At 33.8% G+C, this 10,261-nt stretch overlaps 1 pseudogene; it reads left to right on the plus strand.

Moving 5' to 3' along the window:
* Positions 1 to 1,973: 1,973 nt before the first annotated feature.
* Positions 1,974 to 2,527, plus strand: LOC149265961 (uncharacterized; annotated as a pseudogene).
* The last annotated feature ends 7,734 nt before the right edge of the window (positions 2,528 to 10,261 follow it).

Genomic DNA, 10,261 nt, shown 5'->3' on the forward strand with positions numbered 1-10,261 from the left:
CCTTTTTAATTAATTGAAATATCATGTTATGTTCTCCATATGTGTGGTCTTTTTACTTTCATGTTCCCCAATGATATGTTTTACTTAACTTCATTCAATGCTAGAAACACTATGTTGTGTCTTCTATGGTATTAATATCTATGGATGTTATTGAGAATATTTATTTTGATAGCACTGATCTTATCTCATGCATGTAGTTTTGCATGTACTTATTGTATCATATTAAAGAGGAATACCGCCTCTCTAAAAATGTAGAAGGATAATTCTTTGTAATGTTATCTCCAAGGCTTTGAACAACCCTAGGGATCAAAAAAGAGTTGAGTCTAAAGGTAGCTAGTGGGTACTTTCTTAGGGGTTGAGTGTGAATTTTGTGCCTTGGGCATGCATTTTTGTGCCTTGAGTGTGAAATTTTGTGCTTATGGGCATGCATTAGTGGAAACCTTGTAGTGTGCATTTAGTATGCCACACGTTTGTGGGTGTGGTAATCCCAGTGGGAATTTTCTTAAGGGTTGGGAATGCATTTCCAACACACCTTTATGTGCACTAATATTCCTATAGGCATGGATATTGTGGGCATGGTCATAATACCTGAAATTATCTTTTCAAGAAATTTCATTTCTAAATATTTCATAAGCTCAACATACTAGGTCAACTACACAAGATTGTGTAGGTAACTATACACACTAACAAACTAACAAATGGAATTGAATTTTGAGTACTATAAACATGTATGAGTGTGTATAATATAGTAATTATTTCATTCCTTTCGTTTAAAAGAAAATTATTTTAAAGGAGGAGAATTATACAATAGGACTTTAGCACTTGATAAACCATTGGATATTGTGTTTTCCTTCATGTCATCCCCTTTTTTGAAATGATAGTTACCATCTAGGATGTTCGCACTATACTATTATAAAATACGTGCTTCGCCCACTTAACCTTATAGCACACATCACCTTCACATAGGCTTATTCTATTACATGGTTTAAAATTTTGTAATAGATTGTTGGAAAGATAATCTTTTGGGGTTATGTAAATATTTCTTATTCACTTCAGAGGAAGGCGAAAACCTCATGTGAACACAAACAATCATGACATGTCCAAGAGACCTATTAGAATATGAAACTAAGGGTCAAAAAATTATGTATTAAATGCATATCTTGTTAATAACACGCATATCACATTCATATAATTCTTGTGTTCCATTTCTATGAGTTTAACAATGGTATTAGACCATATTAATTCTGCACTAGGGTGCTCTTCCATCACTATTTGTTAGATCACAAGCCTGCACCAAGAATTTCATCTACTCTCTTTTGCACCCATTCATTTGTTCAATGTGATCTCCCTTGACATGGCTCTCCTCTCTCTACTCAGTGATCCAAAACCATCATGGGTTGAAACTTAGACCATGCCATCTTCCAAAAGAAGCAACATTTAAGACAAATCTAGATTTCTACATTAAAACCCTTGTCAAAGTTGAAGGAGAACACCATGAGTCAATTGGAAACAAAGATTAGAAAATATTTGATGAAGTGGTCACTCGGTAGAGAATCTATACAAGCTTGTTGTTGAGTACATGTTAATTCTCTCGATAGATCTTGGAACTATTTTGGAACTTGAAGAAAATTTCCTTGAAGGAATTCATAAGTACTATTTAAAAGTGGATATTTGCTACCCTCCTACTTATTGTAATATGGGGGTGGTTTATTAAAAAATAATGCAATATGATATTGCACTACATTGTAAGGGCCTTTGTATGTTGAACCATATTAAAATATGGGTGTGATATATAAGAAACATGTAAATTGCATGCATGTCCTCATCGGGTTTATGTATAAGATCTGAGGATTTTCATAGAAGATCGAGAGGACTACTATGCATACAAAGTATTTTTTATTTTTTTCCACTAGTGTCCATGTACCTTTAAAGCTTTGTCCTCTATGTTTTTAGGAGGTTTCAATTGAATAAATATGGGTACTAAGGTATTGTTCATGCGATATTATCTGGCTCAGTATCAAGGTCATTAGAATGATCATTTCATGGCCATGATTTATTCACATGAGAAAGTACACCACTACTGGAAGAAGCACCCTCAACATTTGGAGTCCAAAAAGAAATCTAGTCATAGCCATGTATCTTCTCCTTAGAAGGTTAAGATCAAGGGAAAAAATCCTGAGAAGAAATGGTCCTTTAAGCCCAAACTCCAAGAAGAATCCCAACTCAAGGTTGTTAAGATCAGGGGCATGGTCAATAGAATTGTTAAAGGTAGTAGCTACAAATTCAACCATGACAATGAATATTATTTTAAGAAAGAGCCCCTCCTAGAAAGATCAAATACCCAACCAAAAATATTGTCTTAAGGAGAAAAGTTACTATTATGAAGTAAGAATAGGAATTAAATCCTAATAATAATGATTCAAGTCAGCTAGAAACTTTTTTCCTTAAATGCTCATGCATGGTTTTTGCAACTTTGCAATGCCCTCAACTCCATGAAATTGATGTGGCATCTTTCCACAAGCTTTAAAATATAGGGGTTTGTGTTGTGGAAACTTCACACCCATTATTAGCATCTTTCGACATGTCCAATTTCTCTTATGTTAGTGATGAAAAACTTAGGGAAATTGTTGCTACTTCTCCAAATCTTTGTCTTTTTATTGCATCCTTTTGTGCAAATATCTCTTTGGAGGTTATTCAAATACCTATGTTCACTGATACAAAACTCCATAGCTATGAGGGATCAATGCTTCATCAATGGCTCAAATTGAAGAGTTATCAAAGTTATTGAACACTTTAATAATCTCTATTTTTTATGGTACGATAAAAATCAACAACGCTACTCTCACAAATGTTAAAACATGTTTACAAAATGGCAAAATCAAGTTTCTTATGCTTAAGGCACAACTCTAATAAGATGAATTACAACATAAGAATCAATATTTTGAACTAGTTCTTATTCAGAAAATCTCTCTTTTGTAGTTTGAGAAGAAAATTGTTAGCGGTCAAAACATGATTAGATCAATGATGCTACTTTAAGAAAATATTCAAATGAAGATGGATTTTTTCAAAAATAAGTACAACTTGCAGTTTCCAATCGCACCACCAGACCTTGGGAAGTAGTCATCAACAACAAGCATAAAACTTGTCTTGGATATGAAAGGATGTGACCTTTCACATTTCATACTACTCTAAACCAATTTAATTTTGAGTTTTTGGTTTATCCAAGACATTTCATCTTCACTTTCTCCACTTCCACATCGGATTATCAAATTCTAGTATTGTGATCGAGTTAGTGACACGAAGAGCAACATTACTGTGGGTTCTCCGGTCAAAAATTCAAAAAGCTCAAACCACAGATCTCTGAAATCCAATATCTTATCCCAGTACGGAGGGGATACTTGGAGTGAAATCCTTGCACTCGAAAGTGTTAGAGTAAGGATAAAAAGAAGAGCCTCAGATCTTCAGTTGGTGTATAAATTCCATTACTGTGGGTTCTCCGGTCAAAAATTCAAAAAGATCAAACCACAGATCTCTGAAATCCAGCAATGTTTTTATCTTCACCTTTGTGTGAATTATGGAAAACATGCTCATAATTTAGATAGATGTTCCAAACAAAAGAATTTTTTAAGAGCAAATATTTGCCTTGGATGGACTTCTTCTTGCAGTGGTCTTTAATAACTGAGAAGATATATCAATCATACTACAAATTTCATTCTCAAGTATTGGCACATCTTGCATTAGAGAGATTTTCATATTCTCACCTTGTATCTAACAAGGGGGGATTGATAGTTAGCTATTAGTTTCAAAGTTATATCTAGAAACCCTAAGCCGCATTAATTAACTAGAGCTTGCAGCTATAGTCATCTAGAGTTGGATACAACTCATGTTCCATGAGTACGATTTGGTTGGTGGCTAGCCTTAAACCACTACCAATCAAATAATTTGGATTTTTCTACCCATTTCATCATTAAACCATCGTCAAGGAGTACTTCCATTTTGTAAAAGACTTCAACTTCTAGCTAGATTTGGAATTTTTCCAAGAACTACTTCGAGCCAAGTTCCAAAGTTGGTGGACAACCTTATACTACCACTAGTAGAAGACTTCACCTTCTTCTACCTCTTTTAGTTTGTGATCTTCCTTAAACCACCATATTCAAAAAGTGCATCCAACCATTAGTTGCTATCCACTTTTGTATTTTAGCTCTTCTTGGACTCACATACATCCTTTCAAATGAAGGTTGGGGGGGGGGGGGGGGGGGGGGTTTGAATGTTGGAAACATAATCCTTTGGGGTTATGTAAATTCAACATATTCACTTGAGAGGAAAGTGAAATCCCTTAAGTGAATGCCAACAATAATGAGAAGTCCAAGAAACCTCTTGGAATATGAAACAAAGCGTCGAGAAAATGTGTATTTATATGTATATATTGTTAATAATATGCAACTCACATTCATCTAATTCCCGTGTTCCATTTCAATGAGTTTAACATGGAACAAATTTCAATGAAACACCCCCTAGATTATTAGCAATTCCAAGGGAATATCAAACCAAAAAGTTCTAAATAACCTTACACAAATTTGAGACAACCACCTCACTATCAATGTAGAATGTCAGGCATCTCTCTTCATTTCCAATAGTCTGCATGTTTATGAGTCCACATGTCCATATGTATCACTCTACCTTTGCACTTCTATACTTTGTCATTTTGTCAAATGTGGAAGTAACTCTAATTCAAAGTTAAATCATATTGCAGAATGCTCCAAACCTCCACATTTATATGTCGACTAAAATGCACCTTGACTTCCACAATATGCAAAATGCACCTATCCTTTACTTTCATCTTATCCAATGATATGTTCTACTTTACTTCATGCTATGTTGGAAATTTTGTGATATATGATATTTCTCTTTCTATTCTTTTAAGTCTTCTATAATAGTAATCTATGTGAACGTTATTATGAATATTTATTTTGAGTATCCCTTGTCCTATCTTAGACATTTAGGATGGTAAGTGTGCATTTTGTGGGAAAGTTCACACAATGTTGAGAAAGTTTTAGAATGGCACAATACTGTGACAAGAAATTAGAAGTGAACAAAGTTTATATAATTGGAAATATCTTAAAGAGATGTTGTCCAATGGTGGCCCTAATTTTGGGTCTTGAAATGAAGTGTGAAAGCATAAAAATTTTGGGACCCCCCTCATTTCCTTTTAGGGCACCTAGGGAACTGGGGAAGAGTCATTACATTGTGTCCAATGCCTCATCACCATGAAATTAAGTGTAAAAGAATATATATATATATATATATATATTCTTTTACACTTAATTTCATGGTGATGAGGCATTGGACACAATGTATATATATATATATATATATATATATTCTTTTACACTTAATTTCATGGTGATGAGGCATTGGACACAATGTAATGACTCTTCCCCAGTTTATATATATATATATATATATATATACACACACATTCATTCACTCATTGGAATGTTGACAGATAGATCTGCATCAAAAAGTCCCAAAATGTGTTGTTGATCTGACACCCACCTTTGATGAACATTTCTTGCACATCATCTCCATTCTAATAGATAATTCAAGATAGTGTGTCACAAAATGGAATACGAATATCATTTTTTATGTCGAAGTTGTGCCATCGTATGTGTCAGACCCGCGATGAATTCCTAATGGATCGAACCTTTCTATAAATGCCACATGACAATCAACAGTGTCAAACATATGAGCATCTATCACAACTAGAAAAAAGCTATGAACGCAAATTTTAGGGATTTAGTCTCCCAAAGCTACCACATGGTGGTGTTTTCTTGTTGAATGTATGAAACCATGTTGTAACTGCGATGAGTTGTGTGATGAAATTTCAATGGAGTAAGTCTCCCTAAATCCACCACATGGTAGTCTTTGTTCGTTGAATGCATGATACTATGTTGTGACAATGACAAATGGTTGTAACAAAAGTTTAGTGGGGTAAGTCTGTTTACATCTACCACATGGCAATCTTTTGCATCAAATACACAACAATTGGATTTGTGCATCCTAGGTTTGAGAAAACTATCCCAATGAACTAGGCTAATCCGCTTCGTCAAATGTCCCACCTGAGATAAGAAAGGAAATTCAGGAGTTGGAGAGTCAAGGTGGTGAGGATCGCTAATACCGTTCATATTCTGTGTTACTTTTTGAAGGTTCGAAGTGGGTTTTTGTCTTTGGAAAACCAAGAGACGAAAGAAACAATTTCTGAATTCAATAGCTTTACATCAACAAATGTTAACCTTGTTGCAGTTGGTCATCAAAGACAAGCATGTTCTAGTGTTCAGGCGTCGATAAAATTTTTCTCTTCAAACCATGATTAATGTTGGTGGGCTATCATGTTTTTGCGGTCCATTTTGGTTGGTCTTCAGTATGCCTAACTAGGTAAGGTTGGCTCAGGCTTGCTTGGAAACCACATTTTATTATGTTGAATTTGCTCTATGTTTAGAAAGAGGCAATTTTCTCTGAGGTTTATATGCTATGTGGTCAGTTAATAAGTGTTAATGGTGGTCTGGGTACAATTTGTTAATTTATGTATATTTTCGTCGATTGATTGACGATGGCAAGGGCCTCGCATGATTTGATGGTTGCAATTGAATAATATAACCTCCCCTTCCCTCATCGACAGGGGGAGGGGATGGGGTTTGCTTTCACGGTTCTCTTGCAGGGTTCTACCCCCTCAAATATCCTATGATCACACATTTGGGTAGATCTACCGTAAGCATGCACGGGGGGTTTTGTTATCATGATTCCACCCCTCCTCGAAACCTTGCCTCATCTGATGTGATGTGACGTTATGCATGGCAAGCTTGTTTGAGTGATCTGCTATGTGGCTTTTTGGTGTTGGAGCTTTGTAATTGGGATTCTTAGGGTATTTTAGTTGATGACACAATTGTTGGGTGTGATATGTATGGCAACTTTTTGCATGGCAAACTACTTGGGGAAATATGCTTTGTGGCTTTTATGAAATTTGAGCTTTGTAATTGGGATTCTAGGGGTATTTTAGTTTATAACATGAATTGTTGGGTGTGATATGTATGGAAAGCCATGTAAAATTGTTTTGATTATGAAATACAATTGCCTTAATCTACAAAAAAATAAAAATTCTTAACAATGTTATCTATGGCTTCTTGGTGTTGGAGCTTTGTAATTGGGATTCTAAGGGTATTTTAGTTGATGACACAATTGTTGGGTGTGATATGTATGGCAAAGTTTTTCATGGCAAGCTACTTGGAGCAATATGCATTGTGGCTTTTATGGAATTTGAGCTTTGTAATTGGGATTATGGGGTATTTCAGTTTATAATATGAATTGTTGGGTGTGATATGTATGGAAAGCCATGTAAAATTGTTCTGATTATGAAAAAGCCTTAATTTACAATTTTTTTCTTAACAATGTTATAGTGGTTAATGGGGTAGTCTAACTTATAGATAAAATGACTTTTTGGTATAATTTATAGTCACTAAATTTATGTTGATAGAATATATTGTGTAACCTAACATGTTCTAGTGTCTAATTATGCAGTAGAAGTGTAATGGTAGAATTTATTATGTAACATAGTTACATGGTTATAAATGGTATGTTGTAGTGGTTAATGGGGTAGTCTAACTTATAGAGGATACCTTTTTGGTAGAATTTATTGTGTAACATAGTTACATGGTTATAAATGGTATGTTAAAGTGGTCAATGGGGTAATCTAACTTATAGATGAAATGACAATATTTAGAGCATTTTTCAAATTAATTTTAATGAAAATTTGGTAGAGATTTTTAAAAATTTGAGTTTAAATGGTTTACTCTGTAGAATTTAAGTGTTCTTAAGTCTTCAAGGTGTTGAATCCATTTATGTATTCAAAAATATATTTTAAATAACAAAAAATCACAATTTTAATTGAGATTGTATTGCCCATAGAAAAAAATTCCATCTCTAAATTATAGTATAATGTGATTAATATATAATATAATGTTAATGGTATATTATGTAAATATATTATCTATATTTTTTAAAACTGTTTCTCAAATTTCTAAAATATTTTAAAATTTGCAATCCAATTAATTTGAGTAAATATTATTAAAAATTATGTATGCAGTCTGTATGGAAATTGTTTGATGCTCCACGCTCTTTACAGTGTGAGTGGTATGTCTGTAAAGGTGTGACTCATGTCGCTAAGCCTGTCTGTAATGTTTTGTCCACTTCTATTTGTCTAATATTAGAATTCTATGAGAAATGTGAAATGCTCCTTCCCGGATTACAACTGCTTTCTTCGCAATCTACCTGCAACTCACATCTAGGTGATCAATTATTATTAACACGTAGTCCAGTGCGCCTATATTCACGTGAAGTTGTTGGCGTTTCTCATGGTTGTCTGCTACTAACATACTTGTTGCCATCTAATTGTCTATCTTCACATGTGAATCGCTTCACGTTCTCCTCTATCCACAACCTTCAAATTATGATTTTATGAAATTAAGAAGAGAAATTCAATTATTTGAACTTAGAGAAACGCACATCAATTCCAAGTCAGAAATTTTTTGTTTCTTGAAAGCAGTATAGATTTATTTTAATTATATATGTAAGAAGAGTTTGAATGGATTTTTATTATTATTATTATTTTAAATGTATAAATATTTTTTAGAGTGTAAAATTTAGAGAGATTTGATCTTCTTTATTACTTGATAGATATGTGGTTAAGATGCATTTACACTGGTTCTTTCTATATAGATAGATACATGCTTAATGTAATTTTCTATCCTTTAAATTAAATTTTTGAATGTATATATAGATTCAATGAGTTGAAAATCCTCATTTATTAGGCAAAATACAAAACTTAAACATGTAATTTCAACAAATCCTTAATAGATTCCAAACAAAATTGACTAAAAAATAATAAGTGAATAGAGATGAAAGTGTAGAATAGTAAAACTACTTGAAATGTTATATATATATGTTCAAACCATGAATAATTAATACATTTTTTACTTGAATATTTTATTTAACATGGACATTGAAATATTTTATTTATAAATCATTGTACACATTAAAATGCATTTTTTTTTTTTTCAGTATATTTTTAAATATAAATCAATATTGTTTATATGTTGATAGCATTTACTTTCCAGTTTGTAGTAGTTTATATATGTAAAAAGACAACTTATAGTTGTGGACATGATAATCAAGTTTGCAGTGGTTTATATATATAGAAAGACGACTCATAGTTGTGGACATGATAATTAAGTTTATATAGGTTGAATAAATAGACTAACTATATTTTTTGGGGTTAGGTGGTCAATAAGTTTCGGAACCAGAGGGTTGAGACCACTTAATCAGACTAAATAGCTTGCATATATTATAATGAAAAAAAAATCTACCAAACTTAATTTTCAGGCACGATATGTTGAATTCCCCAATGATGATCACATTAATTCGACATTGTTTGCCGTACACCAGATCCTGCTCGACTTGCTGGTTCATAATGGCATTGTATAATTACTTAGAGAGGTTTACCACAACTTCAGACAAAAGTGGCATCATAAACAACCGATGTCCTTCCTCCTGCCTGTTTATGTTTTTAGAGTCTTTTCTGGCAAGGCATTCGTCAGAGGAAGCAATGCATTTTGTGTCATCTATGCAGCGACGTCATGCCTGTAATGCTAATGCTCTCTTCCCATCCTCTAATTGGACCACTTCTAGGCATATTTTGGTACTCTCAACAATGGAGGGGAAGTCTCACAATTTGCATAGCGTTTGGCCACTTTCGGCATCTTATGTTCACATGGTGGCTCTGGAATTTCAGTTGGCTTCCCAGTTTCACCATCGGGGAAGTCTCACAATTTGCATAGCGTTTGGCCACTTTCGACATCTTATGTTCACATGGTGGCTCTGGAATTTCAGTTGGCTTCCCAGTTTCACCATCATGATTCAATCTTCTTGGCGGGTTCTCTGTTTCTTCACAAAATGCAGGTTTCATTAGTCCAGCCTATTCCCTGTTCACAAAATGCAGGTTTCATTAGTCCAGCCTATTTCCTGTTAAGTCTTATGTGGCTCCGCTCCTCGACTTTGACGCTCGAATCCTTTTCACTGGCCGCAGGCCTCGAAGTCATTAAAGCTCATTGAGATATTCCTCATTGATCTACGTGGAAATTGGATGCCTATTTATTCTACCTAAATCCCCACCATTATTTATTTTAATTTCTTTAATTCTAGCATAATT

Source organism: Pinus tabuliformis, chromosome 6 (genome assembly GCF_031772625.1).
Source record: "Pinus tabuliformis cultivar Carrire ecotype Pingquan chromosome 6, CPIR1, whole genome shotgun sequence".
Classification (NCBI taxonomy): domain Eukaryota; kingdom Viridiplantae; phylum Streptophyta; class Pinopsida; order Pinales; family Pinaceae; genus Pinus; species Pinus tabuliformis.